The 26,249-nt window shown below is 44.5% G+C and overlaps 1 protein-coding gene across 3 annotated transcripts in view; it reads left to right on the top strand.

The window, feature by feature from the left end:
* The window catches only part of CEP112 (centrosomal protein 112), a 322,059-nt gene that overhangs the window by 162,372 nt on the left and 133,438 nt on the right, over positions 1–26,249 (top strand). The gene's annotated exons all lie outside the window — the stretch shown is intronic.

Here is a 26,249-nt window from a genome sequence, read left to right as displayed (position 1 = left end):
CCAGCGGGTACCTGGTGATCTGCACCGAGGTCTGGGTCAGGAGGCTGTGTGTGCCTGAAGGCACCGGGAAACCTCCAGAGAAAGGAAGATCTGAGCAGCAGGAGGGGAGGGGACGGTCAGCCTCGTCCTCTCGCGAGGTCGTTCCTAGTCACACAGCTCTCGTCAACGTGAGTCCATCACACAGAAGAAGGGGGAGATCTAACGGTGGGGAGTGTGTCCAGCAGACCGGAGAGGAATGGGCACAGGACGAGCACGTCCCGCTGGGACATCGCTAGGCTGGGGGCCAGAGACTCGGTGTCTGGAGCGGCGGAGGGGGACAGGCACAGGGCCTGTGATGGGGGCGGCAGGCGGTGGGGGGACTTTGCCTGCCCTGGGTCCTCCTCGGTAGCAGCGCCCAGGTGGTCACTGGAGCCAGGGGAGAGGAAGCTGCCCCTCACCAGGATGCACCTGTCCTCGTGGGGACCCGGGGCACCCCGCCTGCGAGGGCTGCATGCAGGTCGGGGTGCCGCTCAGTCCTCTATTTGCCGGGCCGCCCCTCGCCTGCCCGCGCCCCCTGACCTGGTGCTTCATCTTCCAAGCTTAGGCTTGCAGGACCGGGCTGATGTCTGCTTCTGGGGAGGACGGGTGTATGCTCAGGGCCAGGCGTCCTGGCCGCGTGAGGGCCTGCAAGTGAGATCCACAGACACGTCTCTCTTGAAAGAAGCATTTTCAACTGGACGGGACCTAGTTTTATGTTTTCGTGTGTCTCTTTATTTTGAGAAAGAGCGTTGAGCAGAGTGTTTTGTGCCTCAGACGCTTTCTGGAGGACCCAGGTATTATGTCTGTTTTTACAGAAAGGACAGGCCATGCGGTGCGGGGCGTCATTGGAGGGCTGGGGTTTGAACCCAGACCATGTGACTTCAAAGCCTCTGAGCTCTCCTGGCCCTGCGCCTGTTCCTGAGAGCAATCACGGGCGAGCCCATTCGTGGGAAAGCCTTTATTCCGTTGCTGTTCACCACTGACTTGTGCTCAGCCTCCCTGAGCACCGTGAGGCCATTTCACAGGACAAATCAGACTGACGTGTCGGAACGATCAGGAGCCCCACATCGCAGCCTCCCCAGCATTTTCCACGCGCGTTCGAGCCCCTTTGCAGCAGCATTAACAGCATACTGTAGTTATGGCTGCAGTTTTTCCCCCTAAGCAACTCTTTCTCTTCTGAAACCCTGTGGCAGCCCATGGTTGTTTAGATTGAGTGCAGGAATGTTTTTAAACATTAATTTGGTTTGACATGACTTGGTGCACAAATTAATTATTCAAGCACATATTGTTCCACGTACATGAAAAGAATGGAACTGTAGTGAATCGGGCTCTGACGACCACATGTGCATCGCGACGTTACCAGCAACAGACTATTAAGAGAACAAAAGCTGGCAACATGTCCTAGCTCTGGATTTGGCCAGTCCCACAAAATTAGCATAAATATGTGAAGCGATCGGAACAGTTTGGGGCTTCCTAGGATAGGGCCCTATTCTTATCTAGTTCTGAAAGAATGTGGGATAAACGATTCATTTAGCCGAGGATAAAAATATGTCTGCTATGCAGTTATAATCGTGTGTCATTAATCAGAAAATACTGCAGAAACTCTGACAAATTAAAAACACAAGGATGTGTCTGCAAGGGCTTTTTCAGCCATTACAAAGCTGCTTCACCTCTCAGGCAGGCTCTTTTATGGCAACTCCTTGCTCAGTGTACAGACATCTTCAAAGGCTCTGACATCTGTCGGCCTTTGAACTACCATTAAAAAATATTATCCCATTTCCATTCTTTTATGCCCATTTTTTTAATTATAGCCCTTCTTTCAAGTTGGGAACATGGTTGGTTTAAATGAGGCTGTCCTTTCGTTTTCAGCCACCCAGCTGCGGTTTGAATAAATTGATGTAGAATCAAAGGCGGGACTTTAAAGGAAAAAGGTTTGATGGACTTGGACTCCGAACCAGATGAGGTTTTATGATGAAAAGGGTTTAATCCCAGCACAGGCATTGCGTCTATCAGCTGAGCAGAACAAAGCAGTTCATATATATAGGTTCACGCGAAACGATCTATTTTTTTTTAACGGCACAGATCTCTTCAGGACTTGCAAATGTGGCATTAGCTAATATTCAGAGAGCTGATTTCCTTTCATCCACAGAAGCTTGTGATTACGGTACAGCTCTCGAATTGGAAACGAGAGCCGCGACACAGATTTGAGACTGCACCGTCTGATTTGTATTCAGTGTATTGTCACTGCGGGACAGGCTCGTGGGGGCCCAGCCAGTTCAGCACATGGAAAAACAGCTTCATCATCTGCGTCCTCAGTCACGAACATCACCAGTTAATTAAGACAGCAGCCTCATGACTGTCAGCGACATGTTCGGCTGATTGGTATCGCTTCAGATTTGACGAGAAGGGTTGAAGCAGCAGCCTGTCTTCTGCTCCGTGCTCTTCTCGCAGGTCAGCGTGCACAAGTGCACCGCAGGGGAAGGAAATCGAGTCGTTTAACTCGATCCACTTTATGAGAGAAAGAAAACAACGTCGCGTGAAACCGTGACTTAATTCGCATTCGAATATTTCCCCTCATCCGATTATTAACCTAAAAAAAATCCTTTCTGAAGGCAGATTTCAACATTGCCTTTGCTCAGTAAGCTCCTGAACGATAAACGTTATCTTGAGCCAAGTCATTGAGTAACCAGCTAAGTAGTTTAGGATAATTGCAAACCTAGAACATAGATCTAAGTCCACTTCAAAGTAAGAGGTGACTAAAAATTTTTTTTCTAATAATAATTCAGGGTAAATTTTGCTTTTAATCCATTAGAAAGGTTTCTTAAAATCATGTGCACCTGTTCCACATTGTTGTTCAGTCGCTCCGTCATGATGACCCTTTGTGACCCCACAGACGGCGGCACACCGGGCCTCCCTGTCCCTCACCACCTCCCGGAGTTTGCTCAGACTCATGTCCATTGAGTCAGTGATGCCATCCAACCATCTTGTTCTCTGTCACCCATTTCTCCTCCTGCCTTCAATCTTTCCCAGCATCAGGGTCTTTTCCAGTGAGTCAACTCTTTACATCAGGTGACCAAAGTACTGGAGCTTCAGCTTCAGTATCAGTCCTTCGGTGAATAGTCAGGGTTTATTTCCTGTAGGATTGACTGGTTTACATTAGAAATGCGCTATTTTTCAAAGTAAAAAAAAAAAAAATGGTTCTTCCATTTACTTAGAAGATTGGTGCCATTTACTTGCACAGATTTGATCATTCTGCACCAATTATTTTTCATTGTCTTCAAATATAATTTCTATTTTAAATTACAAGTTAATATCCAAACCATAGTTTGAAGAAATTCTGAATTGTGTAGTTTTAGATGCTGGCCGGTGGAACGGTACTGTAATTCCTCTTTTCCTGCAGTCCGTGGAGTCTGCCTCATAGTCCAGAATGTTTCATGTTCCTGTTTTGCCTCCCATTTCCTTTGAAGAAAACATGGAATGGTGCACTTTGATATTGGATTTGCCAGGAAGGACACTGTGCCCCACCCTAACGTATTTCTGCAGATTCATAAGTTTACCAGATTACTTGGAATAAGTTGGATTTCTCAGTAGAATCGCCATTGTTTTTCACTCTGGACCTCTGTTCCAGCTTCCCTCCTTTTCATCATGTGGTGGCCAGGCTCCCAGTGCCTGTAACCATGTGTTAATAGTTTTCATCTCTACATGCGTTCCTTTCGCTCCGACCTACTGAATCATGTCTGTGTCTCCTCAGTGAGTCCTAGTTTTACCTGGATTCTCCCACTGTTCCATCTAAGTTTCTAATTTCTCCACCAGCTCCTCTAACTTACACTATCGTAGTCTTCCACCCCCTCTTTCCTCTTAATTCTTCTGTTAAGCAACCATCTACATTTCAGTGGCCTTAAATCGCAGCTATCTGCTAATGACCTCAGAGTTCCCTTCTCTTGTCTTAGAGCTGGATTCAGATATCCAGCTGCCTTTTGGCACCTTCTTTTAGCTCAGGAGTGCCTCTAATGTCACATGTCCACAATTGATACTTCACCCCCATCTTAGCATTTATTTTATACATGGAATGCACAAGCCATGAATGGGTGTCATCCTTGAATGGTTTACCCTTCTCTTAACCCATCAGTAAATACTGTAGATTCAGCTCCCCAAACAGATCTCTAATCCATTCATTCCCTTTACTTCCTTCCACTGCCTGAGTCCAGGCCACCCCTCTTCTTTCACCCAGGCCTCCAGTTATCTCCTAACTGACACTCTTGCTTTCCTCCTGACACTCAGCAACCATAATGGTTGTCTTCAAAATATATATTGGATTAGAAAACCTCCCTGCTTAAAATCCTTCAGTGGCTTGGCCCTCGATGCCCCACATGACCTGGCCCTACTATTCCCAGGACTTCCTCCCCTTGCCACCTGAACTTGAGCTATCAGCTTCTTTTTAATTGCTGAAAGATACCAGACTTTTTCTAGCCTTCAGACTTTGACTGTTTATTGGAACTGGAAGGCTTTTGCTCTGGCCCTTTCTATGATTAGCTACTTCTCAATCTTTAGGTCTCAGCCCAGTTGCTGCTGCTAAGTCACTTCAGTTGTGTCCGACTCTGTGCGACCCCATAGATGGCAGCCCACCAGGCTCCTCCATCCCTGGGATCCTCCAGGCAAGAACACTGGAGTGGGTTGCCATTTCCTTCCCCAATGCAGGCAGTGAAAAGTAAAAGTGAAGTTGCTCAGTCATGTCTGATTCTTAGCGACCCCATGGACTGCAGCCGACCAGGCTCCTCCGTCCATGGGATTTTCCAGGCAAGAGTACTGGAGTGGGGTGCCATAGCCCAGTTGATAACTCCTCAAGTAGGATTTTCCTAGTGTCTCTATCTAAAAAGGGCGTCATCAAGAAACAAGAAAAATTTCAAATAAACAACCTCACCTATCACTAAAAGAAATAGAAAAAGAAGAAGCAAAGCCCAAAGTCAGCAGAAGGAAGGAAATAATAAAAATCAGAGAGAAAATAAATAAGGTAGAGATTAAAAAAAAATAGTAGAAAAGATCAATAAAACCAAGAGCTAATTTTTCGAGAGCACAAACAAAATCAACAGACCTCTAGCCGGGGTCATCAAGAAGAAAGCAGAAGACTCCAAATAAAAAAACAAAAAATTATAAAAGGGGAATAACAATACCACAGAAATAAAGAAAAAATAAAACCTGCCAAAATTGAGTCAAGAAGTAGATAATTTAAACAGACAAATTACTAGAAATGAAATAGAATTTGCAATTTTAAAAACTCTGTACAAGCAAAAGTCCAGGCCGGATGACGTCACTGGAAAATTCTACCAAACACACAAAGAAGACCTTGCACGTTTCCCTCTCAAACTCTCCTGGAAGCCTGAAGAGGCAGGACCACTCCAAGAGCCCTCTGTGAAGCCACCGTCACCCTGAGAGCGAAACAAGGCAAAGATACCACTGAAAAAAGATCAAAGGCCCGTGTCTTTGATGAATATATATGCAGAAATCCTCAAGAAAATGTTAGCACATCAAGTCTAGCAATACAAAAAAAGGATCGTATGCCATGATCAAGTCAGATTCATTCCAGGGTTTCAAGGCTGATCCGGCATACCCAAATCAATCAATGCAATAAACCATATCAATGAAAGAAAAGTGAAAAACCACATGACAGTCTCAAGAGATGCAGAAGAAAACATTTGATAAAATTCAACATCCATTTATGATTTAAAAAAAATTCTTTTTCTGCTCTGATTGCTGTGGCCAAAACTTCCAAAACTATGTTGAACAGTAGTGGTGAGAGTGGGCACCCTTGTCTTGTTCCTCACTTTAGGGGAAATGCTTTCAATTTTTCACCATTTAGAATAATGTTTGCTGTGGGTTTGTCAGGTATAGCTTTTATTATGTTGAGGTATGTTCCTTCTATTCCTGCTTTCTGGAGAGTTTTTATCATAAATGGATGTTGAATTTTGTCAAAGGCTTTCTTTGCATCTATTGAGATAATCATATGGCTTTTATTTTTCAATTTGTTAATGTGGTGTATTACATTGATTGATTTCCGGATATTGAAGAACGCTTGCATCCCTGGGATAAAGCCCACGTTGGTGTATGATCTTTTTAATGTGTTGTTGGATTCTGATTGCTAGAATTTTGTTAAGGATTTTTGCATCTATGTTCATCGTGACATTGGCCTGTAATATTCTTTTTTTGTGGCATCTTTGTCAGGTTTTGGTATTAGGGTGATGGTGGCCTCCTAGAATGAGTTTGGAAGTTTACCTTCCTCTGCAATTTTCTGGAAGAGTTTGAGTAGGATAGGTGTTAGCTCTTCTCTAAATTTTTGGTAGAATTTAGCTGTGAAGCCATCTGGATCTGGGCTTTTATTTGCTGGAAGATTTCTGATTACAGTTTCAATTTCTGTGCTTGTGATGGGTCTGTTAAGATTATCTATTTCTTCCTGGTTCAGTTTCGGAAAGTTGTATTTTTCTAAGAATTTGTCCATTTCCTCCATGTTGTCCATTTTAATGGCATATAATTGCTGATAGTAGTCTCTTATGATCCTCTGTATTTCTGTGTTCTCTGTTGTGATCTCTCCATTTTCCTTTCTAATTTTATTGATGTGATTTTTCTCCCTTTGTTTCTTGATGAGTCTGGCTAATGGTTTGTCAATTTTATTTATCCTTTCAAAGAACCAGCTTTTGGCTTTGTTGATTTTTGTGATGGTCTCTTTTGTTTCTTTTGCAACCCTGGGGTCTTCATTTCTTCCTTTTCTAGTGTAGGTGTCAGTCAGTCAGTCAGTGCAGTTGCTCAGTCGTGTCCGACTCTTTGTGACCCCATGAATCACAGCACGCCAGGCCTCCCTGTCCATCACCAACTCCCGGAGTTCACTGAGACTCACGTCCATCGAGTCAGTGATGCCATCCAGCCATCTCATCCTCTGTCGTCCCCTTTTCCTGCTGCCCACAATCCCTCCCAGCATCAGTCTTTTCCAATGAGTCAACTCTTCACATAAGGTGGCCAAAGTATTGGAGTTTCAGCCTCAACATCAGTCCTTCCAATGAACACCCAGGACTGAGCTCCTTTAGGATGGACTGGTTGGATATCCTTGCAGTCCAAGGGACTCTCAAGAGTCTTCTCCAACACCACAGTTCAAAACCATCAATTCTTCGATGCTCAGCTTTCTTCACAGTCCAACTCTCACATCCATACATGACCACTGGAAAAACCATAGCCTTGACTACATGGACCTTTGTTGGCAAAGTAATGTCTCTGCTTTTCAGTATGCTATCTAGGTTGGTCATAACTTTTCTTCCAAGGAGTAAGCGTCTTTTAATTTCATGGCTGCAGTCACCATCTACAGTGATTTTGGAGCCCAAAAAAATAAAGTCTGACACTGCTTCCACTGTTTCCCCATCTATTTCCCATGAAGTGATGGGACCAGATGCCATGATCTTCGTTTTCTGAATGTTGAGATTAAAGCCAACTTTTTCACTCTCCTCTTTCACCTTCATCAAGAGGCTTTTTCGTTCCTCTTCACTTTCTGCCATAAGGGTGGTGTCATCTGCGTATCTGAGGTTATTGATATTTCTCCCAGCAATCTTGATTCCAGCTTATGCTTCTTCCAGCCCAGCATTTCTCATGATGTACTCTGCATATAAGTTAAATAAGCAGGGTGACAATATACAGCCTTGACCTACTCCTTTTCCTATTTGGAACCAGTCTGTTGTTCCATGTCCAGTTCTAACTGTTGCTTCCTGACCTGCATACAAATTCCTCAAGAGGCAGATCAGGTGGTCTGGTTTTCCCATCTCTTTCAGAATTTTCCACAGTTTATTGTGATCTACACAGTCAAAGGCTTTGGCATAGTCAATAAAGCAGAAATAGATGTTTTTCTGGAACTCTCTTGCTTTTTCCATGATCCAGTGGATGTTGGCAATTAGGTCTCTGGTTCCTCTGCCTTTTCTAAAACCAGCTTGAACAACTGGAAGTTCACGTTTCATGTATTGCTGAAGCCTGGCTTGGAGAATTTGAGCATTACTTTACTAGTGTGTGAGATGAGTACAATTGTGCAGTAGTTTGAACATTCTTTGGTATTGCCTTTCTTTGGGATTGGAATTAAAACTGACTTTTTCCAGTCCTGTGGCCACTGCTGAGTTTTCCAAATTTGCTGGCAAATTGAGTGCAGCACTTTCACAGCATCATTTTTCAGGATTTGGAATAGCTCCACTGGAATTCCATCATCTCCACTAGCTTTGTTCGTAGTGATGCTTTCTAAGGCCCACTTGACTTCACATTCCAGGATGTCTGGCTCTAGGTCAGTGATCACACCATTGTGATTATCTTGATCATGAAGATCTTTTTTGTACAGTTCTGTGTATTCTTGCCATCTCTTCTTAGTATCTTCTGCTTCTGTTAGGTCCATACCATTTCTGTCCTTTATCGAGCCCATCTTTGCATGAAATGTTCCCTTGGTATCTCTGATTTTCTTGAAGAGATCTCAAGTCTTTCCCATTCTGTTGTTTTCCTCTGTTTCTTTGCATTGATCGCTGAGGAAGGCTTTCTTGTCTCTTCTTGCTGTTCTTTGGAACTCTGCATTCTGATGCTTATATCTTTCCTTTTCTCCTTTGCTTTTCGCTTCTCTTCTTTTCACAGCTATTTGTAAGGCCTCCCCAGACAGCCATTTTGCTTTTTTGCATTTCTTTTCCAGGCATGGTCTTAATCCCTGTCTCCTGTACAATGTCACGAACCTCATTCTGTAGTTCATCAGGCACTCTATCTATCAGATCTAGTCCCTTAAATCTATTTCTCACTTCCACTGTATAATCATAAGGGATTTGATTTAGGTCATACCTGAATGGTCTAGTGGTTTTCCCTACTTTCTTCAATTTACATCTGAATTTGGCAATAAGGAGTTCATGATCTGAGCCACAGTCAGCTCCCAGTCTTGTTTTTGCTGACTGTATAGAGCTTCTCCATCTTTGGCTGCAAAGAATATAATCAATCTGATTTCGGTGTTGACCATCTGGTGATGTCCATGTGTAGAGTCTTCTCTTGTGTTGTTGGAAGAGGGTGTTTGCTATGACCAGTGCATTTTCTTGGCAAAACTCTATTAGTCTTTGCCCTGCTTTATTCCATATTCCAAGGCCAAATTTGTCTGTTACTCCAGGTGTTTCTTGACTTCCTACTTTTGCATTCCAGTCCTCTATGATGAAAAGGACATATTTTGGGGGTGTTAGTTCTAAAAGGTCTTGTAGGTCTTCATAGAACTGTTCAGCTTCTTCAGCGTTACTGGTTGGGGCATAGACTTGGATTACTGTGATATTCAATGGTTTGCCTTGGAAACGAACAGAGATCATTCTGTCATTTTTGAGATTGCATCCAAGTACTGCATTTCGGACTCTTTTGTTGACCATGATGGCTACTCCATTTCTTCTGAGGGATTCCTGCCCGCAGTAGTAGATATAATGGTCATCTGAGTTAAATTCACCCATTCCAGTCCATTTTAGTTCGCTGATTCCTAGAATGTCGACGTTCACTCTTGCCATCTCTTGTTTGACCACTTCCAATTTGCCTTGATTCATGGACCTGACATTCCAGGTTCCTATGCAATATTGCTCTTTACAGCATCGGACCTTGCTTCTATCACCAGTCACATCCACAACTGGGTATTGTTTTTGCTTTGGCTCCATCCCTTCATTCTTTCTGGAGTTATTTCTCCACTGATCTCCAGTAGCATATTGGGCACCTATTGACCTGGGGAGTTCCTCTTTCAGTATCCTATCATTTTGCCTTTTCATACGGTTCATGGGGTTCTCAAGGCAAGCATACTGAAGTGGTTTGCCATTCCCTTCTCCAGTGGACCACATTCTGTCACACCTCTCCACCATGACCCGCCTGTCTTGGGTTGCCCCACGGGCATGGCTTAGTTTCATTGAGTTAGACAAGGCTGTGGTCCGTGTGATTAGATTGACTAGTTTTCTATGAGTATGGTTTTAGTGTGTCTGCCCTCTGATGCCCTCTTGCAACACCTACCATCTTACTTGGGTTTCTCTTACCTTGGATGTGGGGTATCTCTTCACGGCTGCTCCAGCAAAGTACAGCTGCTGCTCCTTACCTTGGACGAGGGGTATCTCCTCACCGCTGCCCCTTCTGACCCTGAACATGGAATAGCTCCTCTAGGCCCTCCTGTGCTCGCGCAGCCACCGCTCCTTGGAGGTGGGGTTGCTCCTCTTGGCCGCCACCCCTAACCTTGGACGCAGGGTAGCTCCTCTCGGCTACCGCTCCTGACCTCAGACGTGGGGTAGCTCCTCCTGGCCACTGCCCCTGACCTTGGATGTAGGGTAGCTCCTCTCAGCCATTCCTGCGCCGTCGCAGCCTGGCACTCTTGGCCTCTGCCCCTGACCTCGGATGTGGGGTAACTCCTCTTGGCCACCTCCTCTTGGGATGGGGTCCTCCCCGCTTCTGCCCCTGACGTCAGACGTGGGGTAGCTTGCTGAGGTCCTGCCCCAGCTGATCCAGGGTATTCGAAGGAGAGACGGCATCGGTGACTTATTTAAATATTAATTAGAGATATAAAGAGTAATAGAATGAGGATAGCTCAGTAGGAAAATTCAGTGGAGAAAAGAGGCTGAGTAGCTTGGTTTACACAGGGGACCAATAAAACTTCAAGACAAGAAGCTTGCACCACTTAGGTAGGCCACAGGCGTCCTTCCCGAAGGAGAGGAGACACTGAGGCCTCCCTGGTCGGATCTTAGAAGCCCAGGCATAATTAGTAAGCATGGTGGGTTCCGCGCTCCAGATGGAGACTCAGCCAGAGTTTGAGAGAGAGAGAGACATGGGGAGACCAGTATTTCGAGGAACTGATCCCAATTCTTTATTTTCCAGAGTCTGTTTTTATACACTGAGATGTTATACAAAAGTCACGCAGGGACAGCAGTCCTGAATTTTATTAAAGTCAGGTGCTTCATTACAAATGCATACAGAGGTCTCATCTTCTGGCCAGGGGGGCCTGCTGACAATTTATGACTCTCTCCTTGTGACAGCGGTCAGTCAACAGTTATTTCTCTAGGGGTGATTATTCTTAAAACAGATGCCACCTTCCCAAGGTACCAGATAAAGTTACATTCCTATAGGGTGAGTGTGTAGTGGGTTTTAATTAAGGAAAGAATTTACTTAGCCTAAGGTCTAACGTGATTAATATCAAAGGTTAAAACTTATTTCTTCTATATATTCATTAATGTGTATAAGGGCAGGGGATGTGGAGACTTAGCAGTAAGCATTGGCTCAACAAATGAAAAACCCTTCACCAATACAATTTCTAATCAGCCCACTATACTTATACTAATAATTTTCTAACTTCTCTAAAGAACCTGTTTTTAGAAGGTTTAAAGCATCTCGTGCCTCTCACGGTTGGGAGGCTGTGAGCAATCACATGTGGCCGAACAAGCCTGTCAGGCAGGCTAGAGAACCTTCAGAGGAGTTTGTAAGTTTGGAACACTCCTGTCACGCCCAGGAATTATTATTAACTGGAGCTCTAAGTTAACTCCTTCTCTGAAAGAGGTGGTGGGGGACAGCCCCCCATAAAGTCAGAGATGTAGGTGAGAGCACAAAGTAGTAAAGTAAGCAGGCTCTGGTTATGGGGGTAGATGCTCGAGGATTTCCAGGGGAACTCCTGAGGCTCGATCCTGGCCTTTGCGTATGTCAAGCCTCCCTCCTCATGACCTTTGCCACGGGTGGAGTGCCTCCCGCCGGCCCCCAACAGTAGCTGCCCGCGCTAAATGCGCTGGTCCGGTCGCAGCCGAGAGTTAGGTTACTTATTTGACTTTTTTCTTGTTTCTTGGGGTGTGCCTGTATTGCTATGAACTTTCCCCTTAGCACTGCTTTTACAGTGTCGCACAGGTTTGGGGTTGTTGTGTTTTCATTTTCATTCGTTTCTTTGCATATTTTGATTTCTTTTTTGATTTCTTCTGTGATTTGTTGGTTATTCAGCAGCATGTTGTTCATCCTCCATATGTTGGAATTTTTAATAGTTTTTCTCCTGTGATTGAGATCTAATCTTACTGCATTGTGGTCAGAAAAGATGCTTGGAATGATTTCAATTTTTTTGAATTTACCAAGGCTAGATTTATGGCCCAGGATGTGATCTATCCTGGAGAAGGTTCCGTGTGCACTTGAGTAAAAGGTGAAATTCATTGATTTGGGGTGAAATGTCCTATAGATATCAATTAGGTCTAACTGGTCTATTGTATCATTTAAAGTCTGTGTTTCCTTGTTAATTTTCTGTTTAGTTGATCTATCCATAGGTGTGAGTGGGGTATTAAAGTCTCCCACTATTATTGTGTTATTGTTAATTTCCTCTTTCTTACTTGTTAGCATTTGTCTTACATATTGCGGTGCTCCTATGTTGGGTGCATATATATTGATAATTGTTATATATTCTTCTTGGATTGATCTTTTGATCATTATGTAGTGTCCTTCTTTATCAGATATATAGAACAGTCTTTTGAACTCTGTGGGAGAGGGAGAGGGGGGGATGATTTTGGAGAATGGCATTGAAACATGTATAATATATAAGAAATGAATCGCCAGTCCAGGTTCAATGTAGGATACAGGATGCTTGGGGCTGGTGCCCTGGGATGACCCAGAGGGATGGTACGGGGAGGGAGGTGGGAGGGGGGTTCAGGATGGGGAACACGTGTACACCCATGGTGGATTCATGTTGATGTATGGCAAAACCAATAAAATATTCTAAAGTAAAAAATAATAATAATAAATAAATTCAAATTTATATTAAAAAAAACTCTTACCAAAGGGTTATAGAGGGAACATATCTCAACCTAATAAAAGCCATTTATGACAGACTCACAGCCAATATGATATCAACAGTGAAAGTGGAAAGCCTTCCTGCTAAATTCTGGAATAAGACAAGGATGCCCACTCTCACCACCTCTATTCAACTTGCCATTGAAACTTATAACCACAGCAATCAGACAAGAAAAAAAAAGTGAAAAAAAAAGTTATCCAAATTGGAAGGGAAAAGGTAAAATTGTCATTATTTGCAGATGCCATGATGCTGTATATAAAAAACCCTAAGGACTCCACACAAAAACTGCTAGAATGAATAACTGGACTCAGCAAGGTAGGAGGGTATAACATTAATATACAGAAAAGTGAAAGTCACTCAGTCGGGTCCAACTCTTTGTGACCCCCATGGACTATACAGTCCACGGAGTTCTTCAGGCCAGAATACTGGAGTGGGTAGCCTTCTCCAGGGGATCTTCCCAACCCAGAGATTGAACCCAGGTCTCCCTCATTACAGGAAGATTCTTTACCAGATGAGCCACTAGAGAAGCCCAAGAATACTGGAGTGGGTAGCCCATCCCTTCTTCAGTGGATCTTCGCAACCCAGGAATTGAATTGGGGTCTCCTGTATTACAGGCGAAATCTTTACCAGTTGAGCCACCAAGGAATCCCCAATATACAGAAGTCTGTTGCATTTCTTTACACTAAAAACGAAATATCAGAAAGAGAAAATAAAACAATCCTGTCTAAAATTACATTAAAAAAACCTATGAATAAACCTAACCAAAGAAGTGAAAAACTTATCTGCTGAGAACTATAAAACATTGATAAAGAAAATTGAAGATGACTCAAAGAATGAAAAGATATTCCATGCTCTTGGATTAGAAGAATTAATGTTGTAAAAATGGCCATACTATTTAAAGCAATCTACAGATAATGTGACCTCTATCAAAGTACCCACTATATTTTTCACAGAATTAGAATAAAAAATTTTAAAATTTATGTGGAACCACAAAAGACCCAAAATTGCCAAAGCAGTCCTAGGAAAAAAGAACAAAGCTGGAGGCACAATCCTCTCAGACGTCAGACAATACTAAAAAGCTACAGTAATCAAAACATCATGTTATTGGCACAAAACAAACATGGGTCAATGGAGCAGAATACGGAGTCTAGAAAAACTAGCACACCTATTGTCAATTAATTTACAATGAAGGGCAAGAACATACAATGGAGAACAGTCTCTCCAATAAGCGGTCATTGGGGAAGCTGGACAGCTTCGTGTAGATCAGTGAAGTTAGAATACTCCTTACACCATGTAGGAAAATGAACTTGAAATGTTAAACCTAAATACAAAACATGAGACCATAAAACTAGAAGAGAACACAGGCAAAAAATTCTCAGACATAAATTGTAGCAGTGTTTCCTTAAGTCAATCTCCCAAGGCAAAAGAAAGAAAAGCAAAAATAAACAAATGGAACCTAATTAAACTTATATAAACTGTAGCACAGCAAAGGAAACCAGAAACAAAAACACAACCTACAGAAATGGGAGAAAATATTTGCAAATGATGCTACTGATAAGGGCTGACTTTGCAAAATATGCAAACAGCTCATACAACTCAGTAACAAAATGAAGCAACCCAACAACAAAAACAAAATGCGCAGAAAACCTAAACGGGCATTTCTCCAAAGAAGACGAAGGATGGCCAACAGGCACATGAAAAGGTGCTCAGCATCGCTAATCGTCAAGGAAATGCTAATCAAAACCACAACGAGATATTGCCTCACACTGGTCAGGGTGACCGGAGTCAAAAAAATCTACAAATAATAAGTGCTGGATGGATGCGGAGAAAAAGGAACCCTCCTACTCTGTTGGTGGGAATGTCATTGGTGCAGTCACTATGCAGAACAGTACGGAGGTTCCTCAGAAAACTACAAGTAGAGCTACCACACGATTCAGCAATTTCACTTCTGGGCATGTATCTGGAAACGACGGAAACTGTAATTCAAAAAGATACACGCACTCCAGTGTTCATAGCAGCATTATCGACAATAGCCAAGACATGCTTATGAACAGACGAATAGTTAAGGAAGGTGTGGTGCATGCATACATACATGCAGTGGAATACTTAGCTGTGAAAAGACTGAAATGCTGCCATTTGCAGCAGCATGAATGCACCTAGAGATTATCACACTAAGCGAAGCAAGTTATACTAAGAGGAATATTATGATATCACTTATATGTGAAGTAAAAATAATACGAATGAATCCACATACAAAACAGGAACAGGCTCACAAACGTAGAAAACAACCTTATGATTAACAAAGGGGAGAGCAAGGGGCAGGAGGGGTAAATCAGGAGTGTGGGATTAACAGAAATACTGGTTTTTATGTACAAACTACTATTTGTATCTGTTAATTTACATTAATTTACTGTATAACAGGGAACAGTATTCAATGTCTCTCAATAACCTATATTGGAAAATAATTTGAAAAAAATATATATGGCTATAACTGAACTAATTTGCTATATACCTAAAACTAATGCAAAATTATACATCAAATATGCATCTGGTAATAAAAATAAATATATAAATAAGGCTTTTTCTTTCAGAGCATCTTGTTTGTGAACTTCAAAGCACTATTCTCAGTTTATATTGCATGTTTATTAAATTCCGTCTGTTCACCCAGTGGACCGAAAAAGAGGCCCATATCTACTTTCCTCACTTCTGCATTTGTTGTTATTCAGTCGCTAAGTCATGTCCAACTCTTTGTGACCCCATGAACTGCAGCTTGCCAGGCTTCCCTGTCCTTCACTATCTCCCAGCGCTCGCTCAAACTCATGTCCATTGAGTCAGTGATGCCATCCAACCTGAGATGGTTGGATGAGATTCCTCTGTCACTTTCTTCTTTGCCAGCATCAGGGTCTTTCCCAATGAGACAGTTCTTCGCATCAAGTGGCCAAAGTATTGGAGCTTCAGCATCAGTCCTTCCAATGAATATTCAGTGTTGATTTCCTTTAGAATTGACTGGTTTGATCTCTTGGCTGTCCAGGGGACTCCCAAGAGTCTTCTTCAGCACCACAGTACGAAAGCATCTATTCTTCTGTATACCCTCTACTGAAAAGATTCTTGGACAGACCATGGCCTTGACATACATTTGCGAACATGTATGTTCAGTTTCAGTTCAGTTGCACAGTCTTGTCTGACTCTTTGTGACCCCATGAACTGCAGCACACCAGGCTTCCCTGTTCATCACCAACTCCCGGAGCTTGCTCAAACTCATGTCCATTGAGTCGGTGATGCCATCCAACCATCTCGTCCTCTGTCATCCCTTCTCCTCTTGCCTTCAGTCTTTCTCAGCATCAGGGTCTTTTCCAGTGAATCAGTTCTTCGCATCAGGTGGTCAAAGTATCGGAGTTTCAGCTTCAGCATCAGTCCTTCCAGTGAATATTCAGGACTGGTTTCCTTTAGGATGGACTGATTTGATCTCCTTGCAGTCCAAGGGAGTCTCAAGTGAAAATGAAAGTGAAAGTCGTTCAGTCATGTCCAACTCTTTTCGACCTCATGGACTATACAGTCCATGGGATTCTCCAGGCCAGAACACTGGAGTAGGTAGCCTTTCCCTTCTCCAGGGGATCTTCCCAACCCAGGTCTCCCAAATTGCAGGCAGATTCTTCACCAGCTGAGCCACAAGGGAAGCTTTCACTTTCATTTTTCTCACATCCACACATGACCACTGGAGAAACTATAGCTTTGACTAGATGGACCTTTGTTGACAAAGTAATGTCTCTGCTTTTTAATATGCTGTCTAGGTTGGTCATAGCTTTTCTTCCAAGGAGCAAGCGTCTTTTAATTTCATGACTGCAGCCACCGTCCATAGTGATTTTGGAGCCCAAGAAAATAAAGTCTGCCACTGTTTCCATTTTTTCACGTTAGCGTGTGTTAACAGAGGTCACTTCACTGATCGGTAGCGTTCTCACAGAGTTTCTAACATAAAATGACAAACGTATGTGTCCAGGATCAGCCCAGAGTCACCGTACTGTCATTGTTGTCTCAAGTCTGTCTGCCAGAGGAGGAACTGTACCTTAGGTCTCTGCATCCGAGCATCCTACCGGGTGGCCTGGCTCCAGGGCTGATGTCTAGTCAGTGAACGAATGAACACAAGTCAGTAAGTGCAACTATTTTGCAGAGATTGGTCCAGGTCTGGGCTTTGCTTGTCCTCATATAACCTTCATATTTCCAAAATATGCAGGTAACATTTATTAAATCTCCAGATAGTGCTGACTTCAGAGAATCGGTTGCCACTTGGGTAATAATGATGAAAATTATAGAATGTCTGTCCAGAACGTCTTTGATCACTTGATACAAAGAACTGACTCATTTGAAAAGACCCTGATGCTGGGAAAGATTGAAGGTGGGAGAAGAAGGGGACGACAGAGGATGAGACAGTCAGATGGCATCACCAACTCAGTGGACATGAGTTTGAGTAAACTCCAGGAGTTGGTGATGGATGAGGAGGCATGGTGTGCTGCAGGCAGTGGGGTCGTAAAGAGTCAGACATGACTGAATGACTGAACTGAACTAAACTGATCCAGCATGTACTGAGGGTGACCTCATCTTTAGGCATATTGCAAGCTGTTGAAGATGCAAAAAATAATACACACGGTCCTCAGGAGGAAAAGACAGTGAGCATAAGTATAAGCACAGCGTCAGAGACAAAATGGGACTGTGTGAGCCATGTGAGCCGTGAGGAGGAGGTGTTAGTCGCCCTGGTTGGGGGTGGCCAGTGGTCAGGTGGTGGCCCGTCTCCCAGGCGGAGCCCTTGGTCACTGCTCATGTCATGTTTTCTCCCAACTGCAGACAGTAATAATTTTCATCCTTTATTATTTCTTTAATGTTCTAAAGTAAATACAAAATTATCTTATCTCTGTATGGTTTCTCCCTGCAGAGGCTGCCATGTCCATAAAGGAGCATTAACATATTTAGTTGTTTGCTGGAAGCCACCACAACCAGCCAAGGAGTGAATTATGCTGCTTGCCGGGGACCAGCCCCGGCTGATCCAGGGTATTCGAAGGAGAGACGGCATAGGCGAGGATCAGGATACAATAGCTTCAATTAGATATTAATTAAAGATATAAAGAGTAATAGAATAAGGATAGCTCAGTAGGAAAATTCAGTGGAGAAAAGAGGCTGAGTAGCTTGGTTTACGCGGGAGACCAATAAAACTTCAAGACAAGAAGTTTGCACCACTTACGTAGGCCGCAGGCGTCCTTCCGTTCTCCCGAAGGAGAGGAGACACTGAGGCCTCCCCGGTCGGATCTTAGAAGCCCAGGCATAATTAGTAAGCATGGTGGGTTCCGCGCTCCAGATGGAGACTCAGCCAGAGTGAGAGAGAGAGCGACATGGGGAGACCAGTATTTCGAGAAACTGATCCCAATTCTTTATTTTCCAGAGTCTGTTTTTATACACTAAGATGTTATACAAAAGTCACGTGGGGACAGCAGTCCTGACTTTTATTAAAGTCAGGTGCTTCACACAAATGTATACAGAGGTCTTAGGGGTGTAACATCATCTTCTGGCCAGGGGGGCCTGCTGACAATTTACGACCCTCTCCTTGTGACAGCGGTCAGTCAACCAGGACACTTATTTCTCCAGGGGTGATTATTCTCAAAACAGACGCCACCCAAATAAAGTTACATTCCTACAGGGTGAGGGTGTAGTGGGTTTTAGTTAAGGAAAGAATTTACTTAGCCTAAGGTCTAACGTGATTAATATCAAAGGTTAATACTTATTCCTTCTATATATTCATTAATGTGTGTAAGGGCAGGGGATATGGAGACTTAGCAACAAACATTGGCTCAACAAATGAAAAACCCTTCACCAACACAATTTCTAATTAGCCCACTATACTTATAGTTTTCTAACTTCTCTAAAGAACCTGTTTTTAGAGGGTTTAAAGCATCTTGTGCCTCTCACGGTTGGGAGGCTGTGAGCAATCACATGTGGCCGGAGGAGCCTGTCAGGCAGGCTAGAGAACCTTCAGAGGAGTTTGTAGGTTAAAACACTCTTGTCACACCCAAGAGTTTTTATTGACCGGAGCTCTAGGTTAACTCCTTCTCCGAAAGAGGTGGTGGGGGACAGCCCCCCGTAAAGTCAGAGGTGTAGGTAAGAGCACAAAGTAGTAAAGTAGGCAGGCTCTGGTTATGGGGGTAGATGCTCGAGGAGTTCCAGGGGGACTCCTGAGGCTCGATCCCGCCTTTGCGTATGTCGAGCCTCCTTCCTCATGACCTTTGTCACGGGCGGAGTACCTCACTCTGGCCCCCAACAGCTGCTGATTCCCTGGCATTGTAACAATGTTCCTACGTATTTTAATGTTACCCTCCATAATTTATATTATCATCTTCCAAAGTGGGGGGGGGGGGCGTCAGTGTGAAGAATGTCCTTAATTTTCTGTCTTCTGGTAGCGATCACTGAGGTGATATGGTTGTATCTAGAGGCAGCTTGGGTGTTTCTCTGGCCCGTAAACGGGCTTCAGTGAGGAGAACCGAATTTCTCTTGCTGTGTGTAGCCCCTCCGAGGACAAGTGCGGGGTTTGTGTCAGGGCTGCTGTGGGACCCCCGACAGCGCGGGTTCTTTCTTCCACGTCCAGTGGGGCCGGTGTTATAATTAAGGGCAGAGGAGCACAGTCCGAGGTCATCTTCAGGAACTTCCCTAGCTCTTTTCCAGGCAACATATTAACTTGGGGTAAAATAACGAGATGGTTGTTTGAAGCTACGTCTGATGACCAAGGGGAGAACATACACACACACACGTACGCACATATACAGAGCCTTTCTTCTGCTCTGCCTCTGAAGTTCACGAGTGAAGCTGGCCACATCCGTTCTCATAAAAACGACGCAAAGGGGCACCACGTCAGTCGTCACGAAGCCACAGCACTTTGTGCTGCAGATGGCCTCTGACCCCCGTTGCTACTCTTTGTTTTCACCACAATTGGAGACTTTGTCACCTGAGATGAAGAGCGTGGAACTAACACATTTTGTTCCTTTGTAAGGCCAAGACTCTAAGGTTGAACTGTCAGGGGGTGTCATTGCTGGAATAGAAGGGTTGAGACAAACGTCCCCAAGCTCGTCCTGGTCAGGGGATGTGGCAGCCTTGCTCCCAGGGTGAGGCCTCCACCCCGGCCTCACCAGGCTGTTAGCAGAGCCATCAGGCTTGAGCCAGCCACGCATCAAAGTGTTCTGAACATTGTCCTGACTCTCAGCTTCTTCTCAGGCTCTTCATTTTGTCTTTTCAGTCACAGTCTTTGGGAATTCCAATTTCCTTCCCATTATGCTCAAGAATCATGTCTTCAAGCTCTAAAACATCATTTTGTACTTTTCCTCTTTATTTTCAGAGCCTCTTGTTTTCACTTTAAAGATGTAATAAAATTTCCTTTATGTTTATGAATTTTTTAGCACTGTTCCCCAAATTATCTCTTTCCTTCAGGGTTGTTTTCTTCTTTATCTTTTCATTTCTCTTTTGTATTTATTTCTCTTGGCTTTTCTTTTGCACTTGATGGTTCTTGCTTTCTCTTCATATTTACTACAGATGAATATTGTATTAGTTGCCTGTTGTAACAAATTACTCACTACAAACTTTGTGGCTTACAACAGCAGACATGTATCATCTTACAGTTCTGAGGGTGATGGACCCAGAATCAGTCACCAGACTCAGATTAAGCTGTGGGCGGGGCGTTTCCTTCTGGAGGCGGGGCAGAGCCTGCGCCCTTGCCTTTTCCGGGCGCTAGCCCCCGCCCCCTGCCCACCGAGGCCCCGCCCACCCAGCCCTCGCCCCGCCCACTCAGCCCTCGCCCCGCCCCTGTGCTGGCCCTGCCTTCCTGCCTCTCCCTCCCAGGGACTGTGACGGCCTCAGGCTCGCACACGTGCTCCGGGGGACGGCCCACCTCAGGCCCTTCGTCACACCCCAGCCACAGGTGTCCCTGTTCCACCAGCGGCGCTGCGGTCTCAGGTCCCGAGGGTGAGGACGTAGGCAGACTTCTGTGGGTGAGGGGCCGTTGTCCAGCCTGCCACAGACAGGGCGGCGGGCCTGTCCTGTAAACAAGAGTTTTCCCCGCCGCACCTGAGTGCATCTCCCTGAGTGGTCTCTCCCTGGGTGAATCGGAGTGAGTCCTGGGAGGGGGCACATTTGGACTGACAGCCGTGTGAGCCCCCGCGCCCCGGAGATGCTGGAATGAGAGGGCTTTACACTGGGTTTGTAGAATCCACTCTGGGAGCCCTCGGTGTCCCTGGGTGGTAACTTCAGGTATTTTTTTTCTGTTTCTCACCCAGATTGCCTTCAGTCTACGGGTTGGGGTGACCCCGCCCCTGTACCAGAGCCTCAGGAGCTTGTTTCTTTGTCAGCTCTCGTCGTGTCTTACCTTCTTTATAGAGGTGCGCCCAGAGGGGCCGGGCGGATGGAGGCCCAGCTCTGCTGAGCTTCCTCGCCGGCTCGACCTTCACAGCTCATCTTATGCTCAAACATCTCGTTATTCTCTCACCTGCTTTATTTCCGACAGACGCACTGAAAGCTCTGGAATGAGCGTCTCCCAAGCACACCTGTAGTGACTTTGTTTTGTACTGCTGCAGTTTTTGTTTTACTCAAGGTCACGTCTTGGCAGCTCACTAAATTGGTTAAAGGTCACTGAAAGCAGAATTCTTAATATATCATAATATTCACTTAAAGATGTAAAAATACTTCCACATATAATAACTAAACTACTGCATTCAAGGGATGAATATTGGTTAAGACTTTTTGCTAATTTGTATCTGATAACACAATAATTTGATGCAGAGTACTTTTTAAAGTAGTGCCTACTGAAATTGACTGGAATGATGGATCACTAGACACTTATAGATGTCCAGGCAGCCGCTTCTTTTGGATTTCACGTTATAGAGTAGTGCAGTTATAGGAGCTTAGTTGTGCTTGGCTTTTTTTGAGGTTTAGTTTATTCTGGAAACAGAGCCTGATACAAGAATTAGCATCGAGGTAAGAGATTCCAGGAACCTGAGGTGAGGGAATGGGGAGAGCAGAACAGAAAAAACCCAATTATGGGAGCCTTATTGATCAAATCACTACTGGAGCAGGGATTCTCCATCCCATGGATGACCTCTCAGAAAACACCATGCATCATCCCGCCAAAGTGTGGAGGTCCAGAGCATTTATGCATGGACTTCTGGGTCCATGTAATGGAATGTACTCCTGAAGGGCATCTGCTCCAGCACTTCCTGCTCCTCCACTTCTTTCCTGCTCCTGCACTTCCTGCTTTTGGGCTTCCTGCTCTTGCACTTCCTGTTCCTGCTCCTGCACTTCCTGCTCTTGAGCTTCCTGTTCTGCACTTCCTGCTCGTGCACTTTCTACCTGCTCCTGTGCTTCCTTCCTACGCCCACACATCTGGCTTCACCTACTCTTGGACTGAATGGCCTTCTCCAACTTTGAAGAAAACTCGAGGTGGAAAACTGAGCCACAAAGAGGTCACTTGAGGTGGGTTTGGGTGTGAGTAGCATGCCTCAGCTGGGCTGCATTCAGACAGGTCAGAAAGATGTGGTCCAGGACACTGGAAGTGTTTGGAATTGAAACAGTGAAAATGGATCAGAAATACAGATGCATCTTTCTTTACACAATAGAGTCTTCCCTGCATGACAACAACTCTCAAGGTTTGCATCTTATTTATTTAAAACACACCCACAGAAGCCCAAATAATTAGACCACCTGAGTTTACTTTCTGTCCCTTGTCAGGCCCTTAAAGTGGCAATAATGGAATAATGAAGGTGTAAATCCACCAGCACGAGGGTGGCCATCAGCAGACGAGACTTGGACACGTTTGTGGAGGCAGTGCTGAGATGTCCGGCTTCTAGCTGCAGGCGAGGTTGACACAGCCTCGGAGAGAGCCTCCCCTCCTCGTGACACCCAGGAGAGACCGGAACCCGGAGATGCAAAGAGGCAAGGGCAGCAGAAGACATGTGAGGTGAGAATAGGACTCACTGGAAGTGAGCATACAGTAGACAGCTTATCTTGACCAGGATCCCGGGGTGGACAGCACTTATGTCCAGGCTCAGGAAGTGCGTGGAGTGCCTGGGAGGAGCACAGGGAGCTAGTGTGGGTCAGGCGCCTTGGGGCAGAGCCTGATTGAGTGCATGTTGGAGAAAACCGTGTCTGCCCCGCTTGCTCACCGTCAGACACGGTGAGCCCTGTAACACGCAGACTCGGGATCCAGACGCACACAGCGCTTCCGCTCTGCGCTTTACCTCCCGAGTCTTGAGTATGAACAGACAGCCCTGGATCTTCTGGTGTTGAGGCATGAAAGAGAAGGACTAACAATTAGATGACTCCAAGGAAAACAGGTACTTCAGGAGCAAAAAGTAAATTTAAGGAGAGCAAAGCTGAAACACCAAATACAGAGTTAAGCTCATGAAAGAAGAGCAGGCTGCTATGAAAATGTAATGGTCAAAGGAATAAAAAAGGGCTCTGAAAATTAAAAATTGTTTTAACTGTTTGCCAAAATTGACATTGAACAAATCTTCCCTCAAGAGAAAATAAAAAACAGAGACAAAAATGTGAGTATAAAAAGGTTTTTTTTAAAGGGTGAGACTTAGAAGATTAAGCCAGGATGCTCAGTAGGTAGCTGATGTTCAAGAAATAGAAGACAGAGTAAGGAATGATTATCCATGTAGTCAGCAGTCAGATTCCCAAGGCTGAAGGATGTGTGTCTTCAGATTGAAAAGGCTATGAGCACCAACATAATGAGTGAAAGCCTGCGTCTGCACACGTCCCACCAACTGTCAGAGCAGAAGGCGTAAAAGAGACATGCAGCCTTCCAGGGAAGACCTGTCTGCCCAGGAACAAGGTGGATTGGCGTCGTATTTTCACTGAAAATGAAAAGTGAAAGTGTGAGTCGCGCAGTCGTGTCTGACTCTGTCTGACCCCGTCGATTGTAGCCTGCCACGATCCACTGTCCGTGGAATTTCCCAGGCAAGAATACTGGAATGAGCTGCTATTTCCTTCTCCAAGGCATCTCCCTGACCCGGGATCTGGCTTGTGTCTCTTGCGTTGCACTCATGTTCCGTACCACCTGAGCCACCAGGGAGGCCCTGTACTTCCACTAACCAGTGGTTAAATATAACGATACCTTCATTAGAACCATGGAAGGAAAGTTTTTCAAACCGAAGACTTTTCAAATCAAAAGATTTCGATACATAAGTGAACATTCAGTCAGTCAAGTTGGGGAAGGCCATTGCAAACATGCAAGGGTTTGGAGTTCGTCTCCTGCACGTCTTTGGAAGTTGCCTGGAGGCATTCTTCAGTAAAATAAAGGAGCAATTACAAGAGGCGTGCAAAGGGTTCACAGACCGTTGGATCCTGACGGGAGGGGAGAGAGGGAAGTCGTGGAGAAAGGTTGCTCAGTGAGCCCAGAAAATACACAGCCCAGACCAGAACAGAGGGCTGAGGCAGGAGGAATCTAGACTGTATCCATGAGAATTCTTAATGTTAGGAGGCAGTAAAAGCAGAGAGTGAATGGGGAAAAAGGAAAATGAAATAGAAATCTTGGGGCAGGGAGGGGAGGGTTCGAAACCACCGGAAGCACGGTGTGGGAGTAATGTATTATCTGGTTGTTTTGTACAAGAATTAGACTCTATTAAATACAGCTTTAGAAATCAATTTATATAAAGCGCATAGAAAGTTTATGCATGGTGACAGTTGCAACGTAAAGGTTACCAACCTTAACAGAAATACAGATAATAGAACTTGGGTAAAAACTTGGATAATCAAGGTTATAAGAATGATTAAGTGAAGATTAGGCAGTGATGATGTGCTCATCAAATTGGGTGGATGTTTGATCGACCCCACCTATAATTGTTAGAAAAAAGATTGATTATTTTATGCAAAGTTGTATTTTTAATTTTTAGTGAAACCTACATACTCTTTTTCCATCCTGACTGCACCAGTTTGCATTCTCACCAACAGGGCACAATGGTTTCCTTTTCTCCACATCAGAAAATTAAAAATAGAACTGCAGTGTGATCCAGCAATTCCACTTCTGGGCATATTTCTGAAGGAAACAAACTCACTATCCTCAAGAGGGATCAGCACACCATGTTTATTGCAGCAGTGTAGCCAGGACAGGGAGACAACCTGTGTCCATCAATGGCTGAATGAATTAAGAATATATAAATACATTTCACAATATATACATAGATCAAACCATTGTGATGTACACTTTAAACTTACTCCTTGGGAGAAGGCAAGGGTGGGACAATCTGAGAGAATAGCATTGACCGGCACATTACCACTTCCCTTGTGGCTCAGCTGGTAAAGAACCCGCCTGTGATGCAGGAGACCCCGGTTTGATTCCTGGGTCAAGAAATTCCCCTGGAGAAAGGATGGTCTACCCACTCCAGTATTCTGGCCTGGAGAATTCCGTGAACAGAGGAGCCTGGCGGGCTACAGCCCATGGGGTTGCAAAGAGTCAGATATGACTGAGCGACTTCCACTTTTCATTTTAATGTACATTAAGAGTTCCAGAAAAACATCTATTTCTGCTTTATTGACTATGCCAAAGCCTTTGACTGTGTGGATCACAATCAACTGTGGAAAACTCTGAAAGAGCTGGGAATACCAGACCACCTGATCTGCCTCTTGAGAAATCTGTATGCAGGTCAGGAAGGAACAGTTAGAACTGGACATGGAACAACAGACTGGTTCCAAATAGGAAAAGGAGTACGTCAAGGCTGTATATTGTCACCCTGCTTATTTAACTTCTATGCAGAGTACATCATGAGAAACGCTGGACTGGAAGAAACACAAGCTGGAATCAAGATTTCCGGGAGAAATATCAATCACCTCAGATATGCAGATGACACCACCCTTATGGCAGAAAGTGAAGAGGAACTAAAAAGCCTCTTGATGAAAGTGAAAGTGGAGAGTGAAAAAGTTGGCTTAAAGCTCAACATTCAGAGAACGAATATCATGGCATCCGGTCCCATCACTTCATGGGAAATAGATGGGGAAACAGTGGAAACAGTGTTAGACTTTATTTTGGGGGGCTCCAAAATCACTGCAGATGGTGACTGCAGCCATGAAATTAAAAGACGCTTACTCCTTGGAAGGAAAGTTATGACCAACCTAGATAGCATATTCAAAAGCAGAGACATTACTTTGCCAATAAGGTCCATCTAGTCAAGGCTATGGTTTTTCCTGTGGTCATGTATGGATGTGAGAGTTGGACTGTGAAGAAGGCTGAGTGCCGAAGAATTGATGGTTTTGAACTGTGGTGTTGGAGAAGACTCTTGAGAGCCCCTTGGACTGCAAGGAGATCCAACCAGTCCATTCTGAAGGAGATCAGCCCTGGGATTTCTTTGGAAGGAATGATGCTGAAGCTGAAACTCCAGTACTTTGGCCACCT

This window comes from Bos indicus, chromosome 19 (assembly GCF_029378745.1).
Source record: "Bos indicus isolate NIAB-ARS_2022 breed Sahiwal x Tharparkar chromosome 19, NIAB-ARS_B.indTharparkar_mat_pri_1.0, whole genome shotgun sequence".
In the NCBI taxonomy this organism is placed as follows: domain Eukaryota; kingdom Metazoa; phylum Chordata; class Mammalia; order Artiodactyla; family Bovidae; genus Bos; species Bos indicus.
This window is presented reverse-complemented; position numbering and strand designations above follow the sequence as displayed.